The sequence below is a fragment of the Anabrus simplex genome, chromosome 3, assembly GCF_040414725.1.
Source record: "Anabrus simplex isolate iqAnaSimp1 chromosome 3, ASM4041472v1, whole genome shotgun sequence".
NCBI classification, from domain to species: domain Eukaryota; kingdom Metazoa; phylum Arthropoda; class Insecta; order Orthoptera; family Tettigoniidae; genus Anabrus; species Anabrus simplex.
In genome coordinates this window covers 239,212,444-239,237,429 of record NC_090267.1, presented here as the reverse complement: position 1 = coordinate 239,237,429, position 24,986 = coordinate 239,212,444, and the positions used below count along the sequence as shown (strand labels likewise).

The following is a 24,986-nucleotide window of genomic DNA, read 5'->3' as shown; positions in this document are numbered from 1 at the left end:
CTGCGCTGGGCTGGACATGTACAGAGGATGCAGGATAACAGAGCACCAGTAGATCTATACAAGGGATCTCTTAATGTGAAAAGACCTTCAGAAAGACCCCGAAGCACCTGAAAGAAGGAGATCAACAAGGTATGCCGGACCCTCCAAATTGATAACTGGGAAGAGCAGGCTCAAGATCGAAAAGGATGGAAGAGGATTGTGAGATCAGCACGGGAACTTCACGTCGCTCAGAAGCCAATAGAGTGAGCGAGTGTGGTGTGGGAGAGATCAACTGGGTATCGGCATGAGACAGTGAATGAAGTTAACTCTAAGGAATGAGCAGACAGTGAGGATGACTGTGAACTGAGACTGTGTCAGCTGAGGAAGTGTGAGTGTATGTTAGTGTATAAACAATAGTGTGAACAATTAGCATAACCGAACAATGGGAGTAGAGAGAGTGCGAACTAGGTAACTCTGTGTACTGTGCCGTGTAAGTTGTGGATCTGGTGTGCCTGTGTAACTGTGTACGAGTGAGTAGATAGTTAATAAATCTTAGAAGTAAACACCACCAGTTGTGCTAACTTATCTACCATATGAACACGAAACAATATTATAGCTACTCTCCACGAACTAAGTGAAGAGGACTCTAAAGACGAGAGGGGGGGGGGGGGGGGGCAGCGGAGTAAATTACAATAATTCTCTGATGCAGAGATTGAGGAGAATTTGAATGCATTTCCTTATCTAGGAAAGGATGAACAGCACCCAGTAAATGTGCGTTTGGGCGACTATGTTGCAGAGAAGTTGATAGTACCTTTCATATATTATGGAAGGATTATCACATGCGACAATTCTTTTCACATTACTGCAGCTAGCTGTAAGGCTAAAATCCCAGGGAATCAGTCTTCTTGGTACCATGAATTGGGTAAGAAGGGAGGTTCTTATTTCATGCTGTATGACACCTAGGTGCAAAAGAAGAAAGACATAACTCTGTTTATCAAGGTAAGGTCAATGATAATGCACTTGTTCTCAGTTTTCTTCACCGAGGTGTCCAATTGGGCACTAACAGAAGGAGGAAAGCAGACATGGTAAATTTTTACAACTAGGCAGGGAGTTGTGGAAAAAATGTCCAAAAAATATATTATCAAACCAGCAGCGCGTAGGTGGCCACTACGCAAATTCAGTAACATTCTAGACTTAACAGGAATAAACGCTTGGGTGTTGTACAAGCAAGTTACAAATATCAGGATCTCACATGGAAGGTTTCTGCTACAACTCGCAGAGGAACTTAACTGAGGCAAAGACACATAATAGAAATAAAGGGACCCACACTGCAGACAGTGATGCTAACAACAACGAACCTCAAACCGACCACATATGTAGGAAATACCAAGAGCGCAATAAATGTAAGGATATGAAGGGTGTGAACATGTGCAAAGCATGAAGAAATACTGTCTGTAAGAAACGTATTGAAACAGAACATTACGGTCACCTGTGTACGTTTCTGAACTGGTATCTTCGAGGGCAATATACTTAAATTAAACACATACTGAACTTAACCACGTGATATTCATACCACTGTATATGGTAGAATATGATGAGTCTAGACCAGGGATGGTGGATCCATGACATATGTACCACTAAGTGATACACGAACACAACTTCTGTGGCACATTCAGACAACATACTAACATATTTGAAGGTTTTTAACATGTAATAAATAGGTCAAAAATCTTGCAACATAGCATACATTTTAACATTACACCATAAAAAAGAGGTATGTATCTATTTTCTATGGACATATTTATATACAAATTGTATTAGGTTAAAGCAAAAATATACCTTATTCTTAAAATTTACCTCTTTTTAAAAGTAACTATACTCCGCACGACCTTACTTCTAAATTGAAGTTTCACAAAACAAATGAGCATCGCCTTTCCACTGTTGCCAGCGCGCTACGCCCGCGTGAACAGCTAATGCAATACGACCGCGATAAACAGCCCTTGTAAAATGTAATACCGTACTCAGAAAAACTAATGAAAATGGATTGAAAACAAATTCACAAAAAGTACACTTACTAACAACATCTGACACTAATAAGAGAATACATTATTATGAATAAAAGAGAATGAGGAAATAAAACATCACTCACCGCTAATGGCTGGCACAGGAAGGAAGTTAAGGCCTACAAAGGTAACACTCCACTGATATCAGTCACTAGAACCCTCCAGCAATATGAAAAACACATTAATTACTGAAGGAAAATGCAAAAGATCGCAAAGCGTACCAAATGCCATACATTCTGAGCGAGAGAGGTTAACCACGTGGCGAATATAAATATTAGAGTTGGCAACTGGCTTTCGAGATTGTGCCCTGCCGATATAAATCGATATGAATGACAGATTGGGATTGGTTGGATGTCTATGCTTCAGCGCACAACCACCAGACAGAGCCAAAATCTGCCAAAACGTAAATTTAGAAGTAGAGCTGTGCGGAGTATAGAGGACCCATGTTGCTCCGCAGCAATCGTTATAAATACGTCAGATAACTTGTCTTGATATGTCTAATATTGTTTTGCCTGCACTTTTCAATGGTTTTATGGACATTTAATAAGAACGTGTTATATTATGCTGCAGTTCATAATCAGAATTCATCCATTTTGATGTCATCACACTGTCTGTTTGGTAACAATCTATAATATATGTTCGCTTTTTTTATCCTGTAGTTCTTGATGTAAATCTTGGCGTTGTGTCATATAAGGCAATGGTATTTTTAATAGCAGTTCTGCTATATAAAACAGCTGTCTTGTGAGGTAATAGGTTAGTCTCGAAGGAGCAAGAGTTTTTGCCAGGCAGAGAACTTTTCTAAGACACATGGCCTTCACTCTTTCTAGTGTAGCCAGGTTATCCTCAGATAGGTGTTCCCAGATGATGTCTAAAGGCGTATGTCATTATGGGGTCTGATGGTACGTATACTTTCTTCTTTTAGCAGCATATTATTAGGAACGTTCTGCCATCTATTGGATATATTTGGAAGCTGTGAAAGTTTAGAGAATCAATGAGTATCTAGCAGGGAATAGTATTCTTCTGTGATCACAGAAGAAGTGCATACTCTCCGGCTTGACAGGTAGTAATCAAGCATGGCTGCATGCAATGACATTACTAAAGATGAAAACACATATATCAGAATATTAATGAAAGTGTTAGTCGCTTACCAACCTGCTAATTACAGAATGTATTGCGGGTTAGAGTAAGCCTTCGTCTGCAATTATTGGAGTGATCATTTAATGATTTACTTTTATGATTACTCAAAGTTGGCTGAACTTAGAGACTTATCAATGTCTCATGATTCACTGGCGGGTAATTCCGGAGAGAATAAAACAAAAATGAAGCAAATCGGTCCAGTAGAGCGAACGGACGGATTTGCCAAAGCTGTTTTTCATTTTTAGTACACTCTTTTAATATATAGATTTTCCATGATGTTTGCAAAATAAAATCATGAAACATTCAGTCAAATGGATTTATATCTAATACCAAAATTAAGTCAAATGAGGGGTTACATGATAATTTATAGGAAAAGAATCAATGGCACACCAGACAGTAAAAAGTCATGAACACGACCTTAATTGACATGCTAGGGGGCTCATCAGTTGGATTGCCTTACAATCTGCCACATGAGCTGAAAAATTGAAATTAAGCAAAATTATAAGATTTAACCGGTAACCTACGGAAAACTTCAAAGATCTTTAAATATTTCACTTTCTATGCCGAAGAATATTGAAATATAAGCAATTTAATGACGGTGCAGACCTTCGTTTCGAGGTATTTCGCAGCTAAACGGTAAGTCTTATCACAAAACGGATGGCACAATCTCCATACAATTTCAAGTGATCTACAACTTTCGTCCGGTGATATTTTGTCGTCTCTCTCTCTCCGTTATAGGGTAGATTTGGCTGTAATTTCGATTATTCGTAAATTTTATGCTTTTTACACATTTGTTACTTAGACTGACATACATATAAGAAAGACAGAGTAATCGAATTTGGCACACACATTGACACGACCAATGGCTATATGCAAACTAAATTTCATGATTCTAGCTTCCACATAAGTATGTGAAAAATAATCAAGTATGATAAAAATGTACCCAAATTTCACCCCATTCAAATATGATAACTCAATAAAACCCACAAATATGTGAGATACAAGAAAATGTTTTAACACCAAACATGTAGAGCAATAAAATTGACGTCTGAGGGTGCAAACCGTTTGTTGGTATGATGTACCGTTTAGGAGCAGTAAATCCCAAAATGAAGGTTTGCACTTACAAACGTGCCCATGCTTATCTGTCATCTATATAAATATAATCGTAGTGACCGTCTGTCTGTACATTGACTATTTTAGAGGAATTTCTGTACAGTTATCTGTTTCAGTTGTAATAATGACCATCTGCATATTTCTTAGCTTTGGTGCCTGTTTGTCGGTTTGATTGTATGAGTTTTTATAACTTAAAAACTACTGAATATATTTCTACCAAACTTGATATTTAGAATCCACCTGTCCTTGTGTAGGTTTTAGGGCCAATATTATTTCTGAATACCTACTGGGGGTTTATCCAAAACCGGAACCATGATTTTGAACTTCCTCAAAATATGCACATCCAAAATTAATAGAAATCTACAATCCTTAATGGAAATCCATTTATAAAACTTTTTCTCATGTGAATTGTTCGACAGGAGGATTAATAATTGGTTTTGCAGGTTAAGTCCAGGGGACGTAGCCAAAAGGTGTTGTACGTGGAGCAGATTCCTTATCTATCTATATAAATAAAATCGTAACGACTGTGTGTGCCTGTACATTGATTATTTTGGTGAAATTTTCATACAGCTACCCTTTGAGGGGTAATAATGATCATCTGCATATTTTTTGGTTTAATTTCCTGAAAGTCCTCATTTTTACCCCCCCTCACCCAAAATCCAGATGGCAGCATAATCTGCCAGACGAGCAAGAACATTGAAATTTGGCAAAATTATATGTTTCAGCCTGTAACAGACGAATAACTTCCAAGATCTTTAAATTTTTTATCCCCAAAGAATATCGAAATATGGAGGCAATTTTAATGACGGTGCAGACCTTCGTTTCAAGGTATTTCATGGAATAAACGGGAAGTCCTATCACATAACGGATGGCACCATCTTTATTGAATTAGGAGTGATCTTCAACCATGGTCTTATGACTTTTTGTCGTATCTGTATCGCTTATACGTTAGATTCGTCTCTATTTCTCGATTTTAATTAAATTTGGACTTTTTACCTGCATAATTCATACTTACAGGAAATATAGTATCATCAAACTCTACACGAACATTGGCCCACCCAGTACCCATATGTGAGCCAAATGCTATGTCACATAATTATCCGAAAAATAATGCAATGTGAGATAATCTTACACAAATTTCAACCTATTCAACGTTTCTGACTCAATCTGACCCATGAATAGATGAGATGCAAGAAAATATCATAGGACCAGCCATTTAGATCGCTAAATACTGCGCCTAAGGTACAATCCTTTGTCGATATGACATACTGTTTAGCAGCAGTTAATCTATAAATGGAGGTCTGCAATACTGTAAACATGCATATACTTTCGTATGTCCATCTGTAGATATTCATTGATGTCAATTTGTAGTGATCGAGAAAGGGTGTGTCTGCTATTGTAATCAGTACTCCCAACACCGACGTTGACTGCCAGTAGGAATGGGGTCCTTATCCAACTCCTGTGTAACTGGCATTAGTAAGGAGGGCCTACCAATGTAATGAATAATTCACTTCTCGATTTGTCTTGCAGAAGGCAAGGAAGCATGCAGTTTTGTTCAAAAGTCCTCAACCCTATTGTGTTTGGCTCTAGGCCAGGCTGCCCGCCATTATAAACAAATGTTCCAATCTAACATGCGACTAGCATTAGGCATAGTGGCCTGCTATTTTCATGGAAACTCACTAATTCTGTGTGACTGGCAGTAAGCTGGCTGGCAGCAAGAAAAAGGGCCTGTCATTATAATGATAACTGCACAACTCAATTTTGATTGGTAGTAGGGAAGTTGCCTGCTATTATAATAAAAACTCCTGAACTGTAATCTGTCTGAAAGTAGGAAAGGGGCCCGCCATTGTAACTTAAAACTCCCCAAATCGATGTGACCGCGCAGCAGGCAATGGGGCCTGCAATTATAATGTACACTTGCCATTGTTATCATCACAACTCCGCAGCCCACGCTTTACATTGGAAACAACGTATGGGGACCTCCCCATACTACTGTATTTCTCGGATAAGGCTAAGAGACATGCAATTTTAAAACAATCTCATTTACTGCATGCACAGTATTTACTTCGATATCCGTATACAATGTAGAATACCGTTGCGAAGCACGGGTACATTTGCTAGTATGTTATTAAAAAATGGCAACAACAAACGTACAAACTACACACGTTTACATATCCATAAATATGGCAATCTGTTTTCTTTGTGGAACTTCTGGGACTATCCTTCATACACTTAGGCATAACATACCTAACCTAAACATTATGGCCCCTCTATCTCAATTATAGCTAGCAGAATAAATGTAGAGAACAAGCATGGAATATGCTTAAAAATAAAAGTTCTGACTTTCAACAGCCCCAATTATCTAAAGAATGGTTCCAGTCACTACATATTACATTCACAAGTACAACTCCGAACATTCGCTTAGACAGCTTCGATCATGATCAGTTGGTGCTTTGGCATGCATGCTTTCTACAGTACAGCTTACATTACGAAGGCAATGGTAGCGCTACAATAACAGTACAAAATCGTACTTCGAATTTTAGTGAATCGACGATACCAATGCCGTAACAACTTCCTTTTGATAGTGACGTGTGTTTTGTTCAACTGCCTACTGTTAAGTGAGTTTTGTTTCAAATTATGAAGTTCAATACTATGAAAAATAAGAAGTGTAGTTTCACCATAGCTTTCAAATTAATAGTTATGTCTTTTAAAAACAAGGTGTGAAGTCAGCAGTGAGGGCATTTAATGTGCAATCTAACATGATCGGATATTGGTATAACCAAAAAGAGAAACTGAAGGTAGCAAATAAATTTTTTTGTAGGGCCAAAACGGTTAAATACCCCGAGATTGATACCACAGGGTTAGAGTATATAAATGAGTTGAGAAATGATGGCTTTGCTGTAACTAATGAATGATGATGTTTACTGGGGCCTAACAACGAAGGCCATCGGCCCAACTAATGAATGATACAACTAAAAGCACTGGATATATAAATGCAGGTAAGGTAAACTTGTGTCCTCATCCCGAGGTGGTGCAGCTCTTTTCAGGCACACCCCCCGATGGAGGTGAGCTGCATGTACCATCTCAATCACATACCAGCCCTCCTGCCATTCTTGAATTTCTGGCAGTACCGGGAATCGAACCTAGGGCCCTGATGACTGCAGTTAATAATGCTAACCATTACGCTACGGAGGCGGACACGAAGTTAAGGTAGGGTCCCCTATTCAACACACTACCTTAACATCGATATATTGTGAATTTTGTCAATACGGATCAACTATGAAGTTTATATCTTATGATAGAAGCACTGGAAGTAGCAAAAAAGTTGAATCTCAGATGGCAACAATTTAAATCCAAGAAGGATTGGGCAGGTTTCGTGCAGAGAAAATGGTCTGAGTTTGAGAAGAAGAATAACCCTTTGCCAAAGACTACGTTGCGATTACACAGATAAAGTCATTGCTTTTTTATGTTACATTATTCAGCAAAGAAAGGAGTACAACTACTTGCTTTTTCAGATTGGTAATGCAAATAAGACGCTGATCTATTTAGCACAAAAATGTTTCTAGCATCATAGTGCGTACGAGTGGCGCTCAGAAGATGAGAAGTACTGTCATGTAGGGCATAACAGCTGATGGTAGGAAGCGTCCTTCATATGTAATATTTAAACAAAAGAATCTACCAAAAGGGAAAGTCCCCGAACAGTACTCATGTTTGAATACACGAGAAAGATTGGAAGACAACATTTGGTTTTGGACTGGCTGAAAACCATGTGGGGTTGCCGTCCTGGAACACTACTGCAGAAGAAAGCTCTTTTACCGACACCATGAAGAATGAAATCCTAAAGACTGATATCACAATCATCCCTGGAGGACTAAAATCTATTCTACAACCTCTGGATGTATCTATTTAAGCCATTTAAGGATCATATGAAAAGGCTTTATTCCAAATGGATGCCTTCTGTTACATGAACTTACACACTAACCAGGAAAATACAGAGACCATCCCTAAGAAGCATCTGTGAATGGATACTAACAAAGAATGAACTGTTTTATAGGCTTCAAAAAGACCGGGATCTTCAATGCTTGCGATGGCAGTGAAGATGTCACGTGAGATGACAACACCAGTAGCGATGAAGATGACGGCACAGATGACTGTTCAAATGAAAGCAGTGACAAGGATTTCTATATGATAAGCCTACAGCTCAAATGACAGCAACAAATGACTGGCATTACATTCATTTTCGTAGTTTTGTATTCGTATTGCATAATACAGTAAATAAAACTGACCGATTACCATATTTACTCGTGTATTAGATGCCCCCTGGCTTTTTGAGACAAAGAAAATTTAAAAAATAAATCTTGCATACAAGACCCCCCCCACCCCCACGTAATACGCGAGAGAAAAATGATTCCGCTGCAAAGTGGGTACAAGCCTTACTGGAGCTCCGATAACATCACATAAATTTGTGAACAGTTTCGTCCGTATGACCAGCACAATGAAAACATGCATCAAAGTCATGCGGTACAACTGTGTTTCGTAATTAAGAAATGTCGCCTCCTTAGCATAGGTCTACTGCAGATCTGATGACACCGTACAAATAAGTGAATAGTTTTGTGTCCAACCTACGCAATTAAAGCATGCATCAGACATGCTACATGTCTGTTTTTCGTAGTTAAGAATGTCCGCCAGCGTAATGGTTAGCACAGTTAGCTGCCATTCTCGGAGGCCTGAGCTTGATTCCCAGTACCATATTGCCAGAGATTTAAGAATGGCAGAAAAGTTGATATACGGTAAAAATGGTACATGCAGCTCCCCTCTATTGGGGGCAACACCACCTCGGGATGAGGAAATGAATTTACTTTAGTTAAGAAATATTCAAGGTTGTCCCTATTAACATAGCAGGCGAGATCATTAACAAAGTGATTGTTTAATATCTCATAATTCGGGCCAATATAGCCTAGGTAATCTTTGGAGAGAAGTGGGTTAAAAACGCAATAAAAACAATCCCATCATAACAATTGTTTTACTCGCCAACATACCTAAATAATAATAATAATAATAATAATAATAATAATGGTATCCCCACTAACTACATTTACGATTTTTGGAGACGCCAAACAGAACATACGTGTTAATAAAAAAAAGTATGGAGCCAACGAACATGCGAAATTAAACGTTATAATAAAATGCATTACAGTCACACCTGTAGATATCCGTAAATGTGACAAACTTACCTGTTATTTATTTTTATTCTTTCCGTCGTGGAACTTCGGCACTAGCTGGGCACTTAGTAGCATACCTAACCTAAACAATGCAGTCTCGCATTTCAATTACAGCTGTTTAGGTAAATCCTGATGTGATAAATGTAGAGAACAAGCATGAAATATACTTAGAAACAAAGGTCTGGCTTTCAATAACCGCAGTTATCCAAAGAATGTTTCCAGTCACTTTGGACCGAATTCATAGTCGGCACTTGTACATAAGTGGAACCCGTAAGTAATAAGGGATCACTTGTAATAAGTATTCACTTATATGAGTTTACATTTCATAGACAGCACATAAAGAGCACACTCACTGATACAGTAAGTAATCACTGGAGATGTGGCAAAGCTGTATATTATGCCCATGCTTCCTGGATCGAATAGTTCTGGCTACCAAATAGTGGGATGATCTAAATATGTTTATAGTTATACAGGTACTCAAACCTATACAAATATTTATCCAAATGTAGAATATCTAGCTTTACAACCCTTTTAATGATTTGACAAATATATCCGCAGCCGTTATGTTGTAATAGGCCTAATTACTTCCCCAATAAAATGTAAATAGTATGTTTTGATGTGTGATGCCAAAATTTCAGAAACTTCTGATACAATCCGGCAAATGATTGTTTGACTAACCTGATATAATTAGCACAAATCAACCTTAAAATAAATAGTGGTTGTGCAACACGTTCATTCTTCTTATAACTCAGTATAGTTCTTTACTATCCATAGGCCTACAGTCTTAATAAGTTATCAACTTGTAACACGTTTTCAATTAAGTAAACGAAATACCGCTAATGACGATAATAATAATAATAATAATAATAATAATAATAATAATAATAATAATAATAATAATAATAATAATAATAATAATAACCTGAAATTAAGAGGTGTCATAAAATCTCAAAATAATATCTTCATTAATGGTGAGACAGCAAGTCCTCTAAAGGTTATGTTCAATCTCTCAATCAAAGGAACAAGAATATTCATAAATCCCACTTTAATAAAATGAAACCTTCTTTAAATTGTTGGTCACATTACATTTCGACAGGATTTTCCATCTCTACTGTGGACACGGAAAGGATTATGTGAATGAAATGCAACATATTCAGCAAAATAATTATCCTCCATCTTGCTGCAACGTAAGTGAGTCACTTAAGTGTGAGTGGGAGGTCCACTTATAGCAATAAGAGGAACAATTAAGTAGGTAATATGAAATTAAACCTGGTTTATAAGGGGCACTTAAGTGCTGTCTATGAATTTGGCCCTATGTATTACATTCGGAAGTACAACTCGTTACATATGCTAGTTATCAGCTGGTGGGTTGGCATGCTTTTTATAGCACAGTTTTATTCAGAAGGGGTGGCTTCTGCTACACATACATCAGCTGGGAATAACAGAGACCATCTCCAGAAACCATTTGCGAATAGATTCTCACCATTTGGACTCTATAGCCGGGAACGAAACTATTTTCTAAGTTGCAAAAGGACAGGATCTGAGTACTCACGACTGCAGTGGAGATGACGTCATTTGGAATGATGATACGCCGGTGGCAGGGAAGTTGGCGGCACAAGACGATGATAATTCAAATTAAAATGATCAGGTTTAGTGTGTGGTAGACCTACTGCTTACCTGACAGACACAAATGACTGCCATTACGTTCTTTTGTATTAATGTTGCATAATATGATACCCTTATCCCTTTTCTCCACAGGGTCGAGTATGAAATGAGACGAATCTTCGTAGAGAGTTTTTATGACCGCATGCCCTTCCTGACCTCAACCTCATCAGAGAAGTTAATGAAATGAAACGAATGACGTGATAAAATAACTAAAACTGACTATATTTACTTTATATATAGGTGTAAAAGTCATGTGTTCACCATTCTTTTTAAATTTAAAATACTGCCTTCCAACAAAAATAGCCAGAAAACCCAGAATACATTCGTAAGTTTGTTATAGAATAGTGTTGAATGTTAACGTGTACAATTTTTAGCTCATAAGCCTAGAAGTCATGTGTTCCCTGCACAAAATTTGAGGTTATCTCATATTTTCTTGGATGTGAATGTGGAGAAAAAAGGGGCCTAATACACGAGTAAATACAGTATATTTACATTATACGTAGGCCTAAAATTTGTGTATTCACCATTTGTTATTTTTTTTTTTTTTTAATGTTGAAATACTGCCTTCTAACAAAGGTAGCCAGTAAAACTCAGAATACACCCATAAGTTTGTTACAGAATATTTACATGTACAATTTATTTTATAGCATAGGAATCGTGGGAGATTATATAATGGAACCCCCTTTCATAGTTTTTTGCTGTAAAAGTGAAAAGAAAAGAGAAAAAAGTGGCCTAATAGGTGAGGAAATACGGTGTATCTTTCTGTGATGTGTAGTTTATTGAGTACCGGTATGTCTGAATTTCACTGACTTAACTCGTCTCTGAGTAATTATCTTCTTCCAATAAAATTCACTTCTGTCTGTGGATATACTCTTGATGAGTGAACAGACCAATTCTAGCGTGGAACGAGCATTCACACAGATTGCATAGAATTGTTGGAGGAGAGCCTGGCCTCTTCACATATGCACCGTTCTGCTTCAAATAGACTGACAGTGGCAGGAATCATCCGGCACCAAACTGCATGGTCTTGAGCAAATGTGTCCCAGGTTTGTGAATTGAGACCTGTCATCATGATAATGTGCTTAAGATGGTCCTTGTAGCGCCTCATAGGTGCTCCACAAGGTCTGGTGCTGGAACAAAGATCATCATGCAGGATTTAGCATGGATATTGGTATCATTCATCCGATGATCACGGTCAATCCATCTAAGCTGATGGCCAATGATGGATGATTCTATGCTCTTGACATGGTCTTCCCTTTTGATCCTAAGGATGGATGGAAGTTTTTGTTGGTGGAAGCTCTCAAGCTTTTTCTAGTAATGTCAGTAAAGGGTCCAAGTTTCACAACCATACAGCAAATGTTGGGATGACAACAGCGTGGTACATAATGAGTTTCGTGTTCACGGTTAGGTCTTTATTCATGAACACCCGGTATGATACTCATCCAAACGCTGCATGGGCAGCACCAATTCTCTTCTTCACATCTTGCTCACAATTACATTGCACAGATAGGATACTACCCAGTCTGAAAAATGGTCTACCTGCTCCAGTGGAGTTATCTGAAATGAGACGTTGAAATGTGGAAGCGTCGTGCCTCTTTGAAGGTTGTGCCAGGCCCTTGGTCTTTTGAACGTTAATCGTGAGACCAAAACAATCACATACACTCTATTAGCAGTTAACTGGCTGTTGCAATTCCTCTAATGTGGGTGTAGGTGATGCAGCATCATTTGCATACAACATTTTGGTTAGTTTTGCAACCTGGGTGAGCCACCGGGAGCAAAGTCTAGCTATGCTGAAAAGCCCTCCATCAAAATTATACTTAACCTCCACACCTGGGTTGTTCATAAATGATTCATATAGCATGGCGAACAAATATCATGCAAACAGTGTTGGAGCAAGAACATAACAGGAAATTCATCTGAGATCCTATTCTGATGACAAACCTGCCTGGTCATGCCATCACAGAAGGCCTGAATCAGACCAACAAAATGCTGGGGACAGCCATAGTGTTTCAGTACCACCCACAGAAAAGGTTTTGGAACCAAGACAAATGCTTTTTCTAAGTCATAAAGAACTAAGAAGAGAAGATTCTGTTGCTCTCTGCATTTCTCCTGATGTTGCACAGAAAATCAAATCAGTTATGCTTCTGGAGGTTCGAAACCCACACTGGGACTCCAGGAGGATTCTCTTAGAAATAACCTGGCGGTGGTTAAACAAAATTCTTCCAAGAATTTTACCTACAATAGATAGTAGTGATATACTGTAATAGTTGCCACAAACACTGTGATCATGTTTTTTGGAGATTCTGACGATAGTAATATATTTTTTTTGTTCATCAGGTACTTTTCAGACATTCTATTCAAAAAAATTATGTACACAAATTTTAAAACAAACTATAAACAATACACGCATGCAAATATTGTCTGCCTTGGATTTCAAACCGATGATCACCAGGATGCCATCGACAAACGGGTCTCTAATTTTGAGGATGAGAGTGAAAATCTGCATTTTTGAGGGACTGATCACCAACAAGAGCCGTAATAGTTCCAATATTGTTGCAAAGAAAATAAAATAGAAGGATGTTATCTAGGCCAGGTGCCGTTCTAGATACCAGTTGACAGAGCTACACTGAATTCTTGGTAGAATGACAGTACTACCATCCATGGTCGTTCGAGCTGTTGAGGCACATCACAAAGAAAGTTTTTATCAGCAGTGGAAGGACGATTTAGAAGGGTGGAGAAATGAACGCTCCAGGATTTCATGGCTGACAGTAAAAGTGGTAGAGTTGTCAGCACTTTTCAGTGTATCTCATGAAGAACGAGATGGACCATACATCTCTTTCATTCCTGCGTAAAAATTCATCAAGTCCCGAATATCAGATGGTCTCTGAAGTTCCTGAGCTTTCTGTTGCCACCAGGTATTCTTAATTTCTCTTATCTTTGTCTGACATGTTCTTTTGAGTTCTAGAAAATGTGCTTTCTTCATGTTAGAGGATGGATCTCGAAGACGGAACAGGTAGGCTTTCCTTTTTGCATTGCTGAGACATAAAATTTCCTCACTATTGTAGTCAAACCAATCTTGCCTATTCTGCTTTACAAAACCAATGGTTTCTTCAGATTACTTCGCGATTATCTTCCGCAAAGTGGCCCATTCTCACTGAGAGTCATTGGTGCTAACTAGATTAACTGTCAGTTGGACATCGATCATATTCTGAAATTCAGTGGCAAAGAGTTCGTCCTGAATTTGAAACCCATGCTAGGACTCTGGGAGGATTCTCTCAGAAATAACCTGGAGGCGGTTAAGCAAAACTCTTCCAAGAATTTTACCTACAATAGGTAGTAGTGATATACTCCAATAGTTGCCACAAATACTGTGATCAGGTTTTTTGAAGACTCTGATAATAGTAGCATTTTTTAGTTCAACAGGTACTTCTCAGACATCCCAAATTTTGAGGATGAGAGTGAGGGACTGATCACCAGCCTGAATTAACTCCAGAAGGATGTTATCTACACCAGGACAAGATTTGGAGATGCCCAAGTGGTTTAGGCCATATGGACATCATGAGGTTGGCAAATAAGGAGTTTGTGATCAGTCCAATAATATCAATATTTCTTCCTGTTCTGGTAATATATATGTCCTTAACACATTGTCATGTAATGATGTAATCAAGAATGCGCGAATGCTTGGAACAATGATGCATCCACGTGGTCTTGAAGGGGTTAGGCAGTCAACACGGCGTGTTAGGGATGAAGAGTTCATGTTCTGCATATAGACCGAGAAGCAATAGTCCATTTGCATTACAACTGCCATCACCCATCACTTTTTTTCATTCACTGACAGCAGCAATCTTGATTCACAAACCGTGAAACGCGTCTCGTGTCCCTCTCAGTCAGTATCTTTTTCCAACCACAATTCTGACATTGTGTTTCATGGCAATGGGCAGTACATCACTGCTTGTAGACACGTTGAACAATGCGCTGTGAATCACAAACAAATCCAGCAACTTTACGCACCATATGGCCATGGGCACAGCCAAACACGATTGCCCCTTTTCGCTGCTCTATCACTTCCTTACATCTACCCGTGTTGATGTACACCATCCGCTTGAAACCATCAATTTCTCACTGATCACTACTGCCTTATGCTCACGCAGAGCCAGTGTGCATGCGGTGGTGCCATCTGTACAGGCTTAACAATCCATTTGTGCGTGCGCACCGGGGTGACTAATTTTTTGTGCAGTGAGCTTATTATGCCTATATAAACGAACATACCTAACCAATACCACAGTGTTCTGTTAAATAACAAGAGCTGTAATAGTTTCAATATTGTTGCAAAGAAAATAAAATTGAAATAAACATGACAATGCAAAGAAAAGGTCACTTGTAGCCACAAATGCTATAGGACACTGTTATTGATTTCTATGTCCCATTAACTGCTTTTTATGGTTTTTGGAGATGCCAAGGAGCTGGAATTTTGTCCTGCATGAGTTCCTTTGCGTGAAAGTAAATCTCTAACAAAGTGCAGCTGATGTATCTGAGCACCTAACCCCACCAGACTGAGCCAAGATCAAACCTGCCAAGTTGGTCTCAGAAGGACAGAGGTCTCCTACCATCTGAGCTACTCAGCCTGGCAAATGGTGTAAGTTTTATTTATACATTTGAATTGAAGAATAACATTCCACAAGTTTCAAGAGTTTCCTCCTTCACTGCTTTCCAGCATAACACCAAATTAATGTTTGTTTTTAAATTTAATGTCAACCTGCAACTACTGTACGCCTAATCTAAAAATTGACAAAATACGGTATTACAAACACCACTATTAAAAAAAGCCTTCATATTTGTGCCTCAATTCTCCCTTCCCAAAAAACGGCATTTGACCCCTGTCCTCTGCAACAAGGAGCAACTATGCATGAGCAGATTATGGTTCGTCAACTGGGAGCCGACTTCATGTTCAAGATTACAATTTACATGTCCACGATTAAGTTATTTATCTATTTTCCAAAAACTGATGTAGCTGGTCCGATATTGGACATTAACACATCAAAGGTTTTCGGCAACACAAGATTGAGAAAGAGCTAGGACTGGAAAGGTATACAGCCGTGGCCTTAATTAAGGTACAATTTGCCTGATGTGGGCCCTGGGAAGTGACACAGGGAGAATCTCTACGATCATCTTGAGACTTGGCAAAATGGGGGAGTGATGCGAATATAAGAACTCAACAAGAGAGTTTTATTAGCCTCTCTCACCTCAATCCTCCAATTTCAAACCTACTCATGGTGCCCCTGTTAAGCCGAGAAACGCAGTGGAAGGCTGGGTAATCAACCCCAGCAGAAAACTGGGTCTGTGAGTTAATGGATTTGGGGGAAGTGGAAGGCAACAGGAAATCATCACTGTACTTTTCCCTCAGCAACCCTATGACGGCTTTGCTTAATTCCAAATGTTCCGGAGTATCAAGTCTCCCAGTCGGATCTCCGGGACAGACAGGATTAAGAGAAGCCCCTGTTTTAACCCGTCAAAGTATCGTATAATCCCAAAAACCACCCGCCACCGATTAAGACCTACACCCTAAATTTGAGATGGCAAATACAGAAAAAAATAAAAAATCAAATAACTTACATAACTATTTAATTTTCTTCAAATATACCACAAATATAAATTCAAACAGCTTACAATTAATAAAATCATCACAAAAATCATAAATAAAATCGGTCCAATACTCAGATCATTCACAATTCACCGTCGTCATCTGAAGTTACACCATAGGAACTTTTATCGCTGGCATCTTTCTACAAATAGTCGTCCTCACTACCGTGAACTGACTTTGAAATTCCACATTTCTTAAAGCTTTTGGACACTAGATCATTGCAATGCGCGCCCATGCGATCCCGATCCAGCTGCATATTACTCCCACTTCAGGCCTCTTAACTCGTCCGGTTGGTGTTAATGCGTGATCACCATCAGACATCCATTTGGTGTACAACTGTTTCATTGCAGTTTTGAAAGGCCAGTTCACGCATACATCCAACAGCTGTAGAACGGAAATGAGTCCTCCGGGAATTATTGCAAGATCGGTTTTTCCTTTCCTCTTTATATCTTTTACGGAGTCAGTTGTATGTCCTCGGTAACTGTCCAACACAAGTATGTTTCTTTTTCGTAACAAAGCTCCCGGGTGATGTTGCCAAACGACTTCACCCAGTCCTCAACTAACGCACTGTCCATCCAGCCGGACTTGTGTTCTAACAATAACACCGGACAGCAAGTTTCCTTTTGGAAGTGTTTTCCTTTTCAGAAGTACACATGGAGCGAGTTTGGTTCCAACCTCTAACACGCACAACATCACCGTGCATCGTTGCTTTTCGTTACCACCTGTTCTGATGGTTACACTTTTAGAATCCTTGGTATCCACTGTATTTTTCAACGGCATTTCAAAATAGACAGGTGTCTGGTCAGCATTCCCAATTTATGGCAGCAAATAAGAATTTTGCTTCCCCAAATGAGTAATGTGACGCTGAAAGGTCGTTAATTTTTCTTCATACACCCCACGGAGACGTTGTGAAATAGACGTTATGTCTCCCAATCCACAATCCCTTTCTCCGAAAAAAGTTTTGGATCCATCCGGGCTTGCAGTAAATCCCAGTGTTTTGAGTTCTTTTGAGATCTCCAGTGCTTTCAACTGACACATTTCACTAGAAACAACATATCCTAACTCACGTTTTTCTATCACAAATTTGTGGAGTCGTTCTTCAATTTTCGGGAACACTGCACTCCGCCCGCGGAACGCTCTGCGATCGCCATTACGTTTTGGAAGTTTTTCCTCCTTCTTCCGCCAACGGCACGATTTCCGTATAGTTCAGCTTCGCTTACAATTTTAAGTTTCTTACACACAGTAAATGACCGCAGACGACGTTTTGAATCCATCGCTTACTACCGAGACAGCACTTTTACGGGACAGATACGGAACTCGAATGTGAGCGAGGTAGACTTCCGTAACCAACAGTCTCGAATCTCGCAAAGTACGATATCCCGTGAGATCAGCTATTCACGCACCCAGCATGCCAGCAATACTTGTGAAATAAATGACGATAAAGTATCCACAGCAGCGGCTTTCATATTTACCGCATATTTACCCATACTCTTTGATTTACCATATTTCATTACCTTTAATTTCACATTTACATGCCACTGTAACCATATTGAGAAAAAATCAATCTTGTTTTCTAGAGCGCAACTAAAACACAATAAGACATGAATGCCCATTTATATGTGGTATATTGAGTACGGGAACCGTATTCAAATCTATTTCAATACTCCATGTAAAAGTAGTAAATATTTACAAGAATGAACGGCTTGAATACGACCCGCACTCAAGATTTAGAACCAATATTTTTGGGAAAAAAGTGTGGATGGTATTCAGGATTATACGGTAAATTCTCTATGAGAGTCATTAGAAGGATTGCAACATGGAATGTCCATGATGCCCTACAGCCAGGGAAATTTGCAATAACAGAAGGAGAAATGAGTTCACATGATGTGGATATCCCTGGCCTTAGTGAGACTCATTGGAAAGGATATGGACATTTTGTAACTCATGGAAGGAATACTGTATAATTTTTGGGAAGTGATGATATGAGTCGAAATGGTGTTGCAATTGTTGTTCCTGAAAACTGAACCACACTGCCCTAGGCTATGAACCCATCAGTGATAGAATCATTACCATCAAACTGAATGCTTCCCCTTAGAGGATTAATATTATCCAGGTCTATGCTACCAGTTCTATGAAGTATTAGAACATACCATCTATCTGTTTGTAAATAGGGAAATAGTAATAATCCAGGCTGACTTCATTGCTAAGATTGGGAACACTACTGGAGACACTGATATCAGATCTGTGATTGGCCGTTATGGCCTAGGCAGAAGGAATGAACGAGGAAAGCAGCTACTGGAGTTTTTTGTTGGCAATGACATGGTAGTTTACAACATCCTCTTCCAGCATCACCCAAGGTGTCTGTACACTTGGAAATCACCTGGTGATAGAAACAGGAATCAGACTGATTTTATCTTGGTGAGACAACGTTGGAATACATCTGTTTCAGATTGTAAGACCTTTCCTGGAGTGGAACGTGGCAGTGACCACAATCTGTTGCCCATGAAAATACAGCTAAAACTAAGTCACCAAGAAGATAAGAGAGATAGTTTAGACTCACTAACCAGGAATCTCTTGCACGCTTCAGGCAACTTGAACGGCCAAAGCTCCCAGATTTACCACTAAATGAAGAAGAATAACCTTGTTAGATGTAGGACAGAAAGAAATAGATAGTCTCCTCATCTCTCCCAGAGCCAGCTAGGAGGACACCGAGTGCAAAACATCCCTGGATATCAAACAAAACTTGCTACTGATTGAAGAAAGAAGTAGTCTGAAGAGACATAGTATCCAATCCATTCAGGATGAAAATAGGTACAAGATCCTGTGTAGAGAGATACAGCATAATTGTAGGGATGATAAATCACAACTCATCCACAGCATTTGTGAGGAAATAGAACAAAACCAGAACCAAAATCAAACAAAGGATCTCTTCAACAAAATCAATACCATTACTCATCAATTTAAATCACACACATGGGTTATAAAAGACGAGAATGGACGCCTAATTGGAGATAGAAAAGAAGTGCTAGAGAGGTGGCAACAATACTGTGCAAAGCTGTGCTCTGGAAGAAAAGATGATGTAGCAGTCCAGCAACCAGGAGGGCCTTCTGCATTGGAACCTTCTATTCTTCTTCTTCTTAATCTGTTTATCCTCCAGGTTCGGTTTTTCCCTCAGACTCAGCGAGGGATCCCACCTCTACCGCCTCAAGGGCAGTGTCCTGGAGCTTCAGACTTTGGGTCGGGGATACAACTGGGGAGAATGACCAGTACCTCGCCCAGGCGGCCTCACTTGCTACGTTGAACAGGGGCCTTGTGGAGGGATGGGGGGATTGGATGGGACAGGCAAGGAAGAGGGAAGGAAGCGGCTGTGGCCGTAAGTTAGGTACCATCCCAGCATTTGCCTGGAGAAGTGGGAAACCACGGAAAACCACTTCCAGGATGGCTGAGGAGGGAATTGAACCCGCCTCTACTCAATTGACCTCCCGAGGCTGAGTGGATCCCGTTCCAGCCCTCGTACCACTTTTCAAATTTTGTGGCAGAGCCAGGAATCGAACCCGGACCTCCGGGGGTGGCAGCTAATCACGCTAACCACTACACCACAGAGGCGGACACCTTCTATTCTACAAAGCAAAATCAAGAACGCCATTAAACATTTGAAAAAAAAAAAAAAATCCCCTGGACTGGGTGGTATTTCTGGAGAGATGCTTAAAGAAATAAATGGGTGATGAAGGCTTGTAAGTGCTGCACTCGTTGTGTAATAGGATATGGACGATGAGAGAATGGCCAAAAGAGTGACAAGCTCTATCTTAATCCCCTTGCACAAGAAAGGGCCAGCCAGGAAGTTTTCCAACTATCGCACAATTGCTCTCATATCTCTTGGAAATAAGATTTTATTGTACATCATAAACCAGGACCTCAAGTCTTACATAATGCCTCACATATCCATTGAGCAAGCAGGATTTGTTGCAGGAAAAGGAACACGGGAACATATTTTTTTATATGATGCAAATAATTGAAAAATCTCCTGAGTTCTGTGTTCCTGTGCTAATATGCTTCCTTGACTACAAGAAAGCTTTTGATTGTGTTGTCCAGAATAAACTATCACAGGTTCTTGGTGAATTTGGCATTCCACAGCATCTAATATCATTATTGAAAAGTCTGTATGGAAACAACATTGCAACTGTGAAGGTAGATGGCAACATTTCAGAATTTTTCAGTATTTTGCAGGATGTCCAACACGGCTGCATATTATCACCTATTCTATATTCTGATGACACCACTCTCCTTGCCAGCAGTGAAGATGAACTTGCAGAATTACTAGCAAGGTAAAAGATGCAAGTTTAGAATATGGACTAGAGATCTATAGTGCGTTTTGGTTGAAAGCGTCCTGCGCGAGAAATGGTTGCGCATGCAGTGGTGGGAGCTATCGTCCCCCCACTCCTACAGCAGGTCCAGTCGCCAGGCTAGCGCTGAAGTGAAAACGTCTCTCAAGCGGCGCGTGTTGTTACGTGCGGGCTAAGTTGAAATTACTGAAGTGACGAGCATGGCTTCTAGGTCCTCTTCTAAATCTGGGAGACCACTGCGAGGCTAGGCACGTGAAAGTGTTTATACCATGAGTGAACATATGAAACATAATCATCCAGATCTGAAGCACACTGAGTCGGTTTGGGAAGATATCAAAGGAGAGGTCCGTGATAAGAATATATCTCACCGGGCGAGTTGGCCGTGCGCGTAGAGGCGCGCGGCTGTGAGCTTCCATCCGGGAGATAGTAGGTTCGAATCCCACTATTGGCAGCCCTGAAGATGGTTTTCCGTGGTTTCCCATTTTCACACCAGGCAAATGCTGGGGCTGTACCTTAATTAAGGCCACGTCCGCTTCCTTCCAACTCCTAGGCCTTTCCTATCCCATCGTCGCCATAAGACCTATCTGTGTCGGTGCGACGTAAAGCCCCTAGCAAAAATATAATATATCTCAATTAATAGTAATACAGCATAATTAGTTTTTTAGCATAAAATGTGTGCCATAGCATCTCTAATGCCTTCACTGTTCATAAATGACGCGCTCCTATTCCCAATATAAATAAAAATGCTTATTCTGTACGAAATATTTCTCTGTCTTATAGATCACTCGTGACTTGACAGCAGACACACTCGACAAAAAGGAAGCTCTTTGCGGATATTGCTTGCACGGTATTCGCAAGACAAACGGAAAAAATGTTGCGACCACGTAAAAGACACTGAGCAGGAATACTGGGAGCGTGACAACACCATGCATAAGGAATTAGAATTAGACCAGTCCGACATCAACCTCGGTGAAACTTCAGATGACACTGATTCAGACGAGAGTGAAGATTATTCTGAATAATTTGTAAATAAGATCCCCGAACTCCGAATATTAAACAAAAGTGATCATAGAACACGTAAGAAGTCCGATAATATTTTTGCTCTGATTTTATGAGACAGATTTATATTGTCTATTGTTCCGGAGCATTTTATTGCTGTTTTCGTTGTTTTTGTTGCTGCTGTTGCTGTAGGAGACCTGTTCTCTGTCATAACAATAGCAGGTTATTCAAGAGTATTATATATTATTATATTTCTTCTGATGGACAAGAAAAGTAGACATTGTTAATGTTATTATGAAAGTAGCTTCTTCTCTGCATTTTCCCGACAAATTTGCATTAATTAATCTCTTTTATACGTATTTCACTAGAAATCATGTTAAGTAGATCATATCTCCAGGCTGTCAGTGGAAACAACTTCCTCCTGTTCGTTAGGCGATTGATGAACTGATAGCGCGTACCGATGCGCCTTTCCTTGGTATACAGTACAGTACAGTTTCAAACGAACTTCCTTTATTCGCAGTATTACCAGTTGCAAGTTACTGTCTTATGTTCAATTGATTTTCTACCAAATGGTTCAAACCTTTCAATTTTATATAACAGATTTCATATTCGTAAGAATGTATAATAAGAATGTATAAGAATAAATTAAAGGCTACAGAGTGCCAAAATATTGACCTCCACTTTTACTATACACTGAGATTTATTTCACGTTGTGTCGAAAGCATCATCCGATATGAATTCTTTTAGGCATGACCCTCTGATTTCTTGACGTCACCAACATTTACGACGAAAGTTACGAAGTATTTCCGTACTGGAATAGAACTGAAATTTTAGAATGTTATGCTCAAAGGCCTGTGTAGTTAATTGACAAGGTTTTAAGGCAGACAATCGAAATATAAGACTCGATTTGTACAATGTACGGTACTATTTTATTTTCACTAGTTTATCATATTAAGTAATTCCTACACCTTTGAGTTAGTGTGATGTATGTACACCAATGAGCCATTGCATAATGACCACCCCGACCCGGGAACGTATCGCGCCTAAGCTTTCCACACTATTTCAGTCAGTTCCCAGGGCTACGTCCGCTGCCTGAACTCGACTGTGTCAGCTGGAGGAAAGGTTCAAGTTCTTCCCCCACCACCAGCGCGAACGCTCCCATAGTTCCTCGCACACGAGGCCAGGCCACACCTCCGGTCGTCCAGAAAGACGCTTACTACGAAGATGGACTATACCTGAGCAAATCCAAACTAATAGTAATTGACAGAGTAGCACAGATCCAGCTGACAGGTCAATTAAGGAAACTGGATGTGGTAAATGACCCAGTCTGACTCTTCAGCAGGCTTTAAGAGAAGCTGAACATTGTCAAAGTTGGCGCCACTTAATCAAGAATACTGTATGAAGTCAAATGGGGTCACGACACTCAGCAATGAGTTACACAACTCATGATGATTGCCCGATGTGTAAATGGGACAACACGGAAAAACCATCTGCAGGTCTACCGATGGTGGGATTCTAATGCACTAGTTCCTGAATGCAAACTCACAACTAAGCTACCCTAACCAAGTCAACTCACCTGGTCTTAAAGGTTTAATAACTATTATCATCATTTTCATTATCACACACTACACAACACCATAACGTGCAGTTCGCACACTGGACACAGAAACACATACACTAGCATAATGATCTTCACAACTGAGACAAGGATCAACCAACTGGTTGACCAAAGACAACGAGCACGAATAAATTAATATTGTAAACCACCCATCATCACGGGTTGTATCTAAGAGCTTGGATATTAGAGCACTCACACACGCAAAAATTTGTAAACAATCATCTGTTCCATCAGACAGAACAAGAATTTCAAGGTGACATGAACACTACTGTTTGCATAACAAATAAAATATGCAAAATTAAAAACCAACATGTAATGGAAAGTGAAGATTCAAGAGTACCAATATAAATCAAGTATACATACCATGGCCGGCTACAGTTACAAGCCGGAGTCATGTAAGTTTGGCAACGTCCAGTGGAGGCGAAGGCGAAAGCGCGGGATCTACCCGTGTATGTTGATGTCTAGTGAAATTCGTCTCGTGTTTCATTTAATTTAATTTTTCACGGATAGATTCGAGTACATATAAGACGATAAGTGATAGAATAAGCATACGCAGATCCTATTATCGAAATAATGTGAAGGCTAAGCAGGGCTGAGTAGCTTGGACTGTAGAGCTGCTTTCTAAACCCAGCTCAGTCCGATGGTATTTGAAGGTGCTCAAATACGTCAGCCTCGTGTCGGTAGATTTACTGGCATGTAAAAGAACTCCTAGGGACTAAATTTCGGCACCTCGGCGTCTCCAAAAACTGTAAAAGTAGTTAGTGGGACATAAAGCAAATAATATTATTGTTACTATTTGCACTAAAAGGAAGAAGAGTTAGGCCCTACTCAAAAAGTCTCGTTTGGGACTGTGAAAGCAAATTATTTGCTGTCAAGAATGTTTCAAAGTGATAACTTAGAAAGAAGGTTTAGTCAGTACTTATAGCTTATGGGTTGTAACTACAATGTTACTGCACTTCAAGTCCTAGAAAGTGAGATGAAAATTATGTTTAAGGGTGTCTAGGGTTGCGGTGGTAGTTGTGATGGTATGGAAAAGTGAGGTTTGGCTGTAGCCAATTAGAAATGTCTGATTCCATCAAGACAGATGTTATTAGGCTCAATATACAAGAAATAACCAAGTTAGACTCACTTTTATCATGTGAATTCTTTGGTGGGCATTTTGAGATGTCAAGGGAAATATACTGTACATTTCTGAGTATACACTAA

The 24,986-nt window shown here is 39.6% G+C and overlaps 1 protein-coding gene across 1 annotated transcript in view; it reads right to left on the bottom strand.

Annotated features, from left to right (window-relative positions):
- Window positions 1–24,986, bottom strand: part of Ctr9 (RNA polymerase-associated protein Ctr9) — a 346,065-nt gene that overhangs the window by 237,031 nt on the left and 84,048 nt on the right. The gene's annotated exons all lie outside the window — the stretch shown is intronic.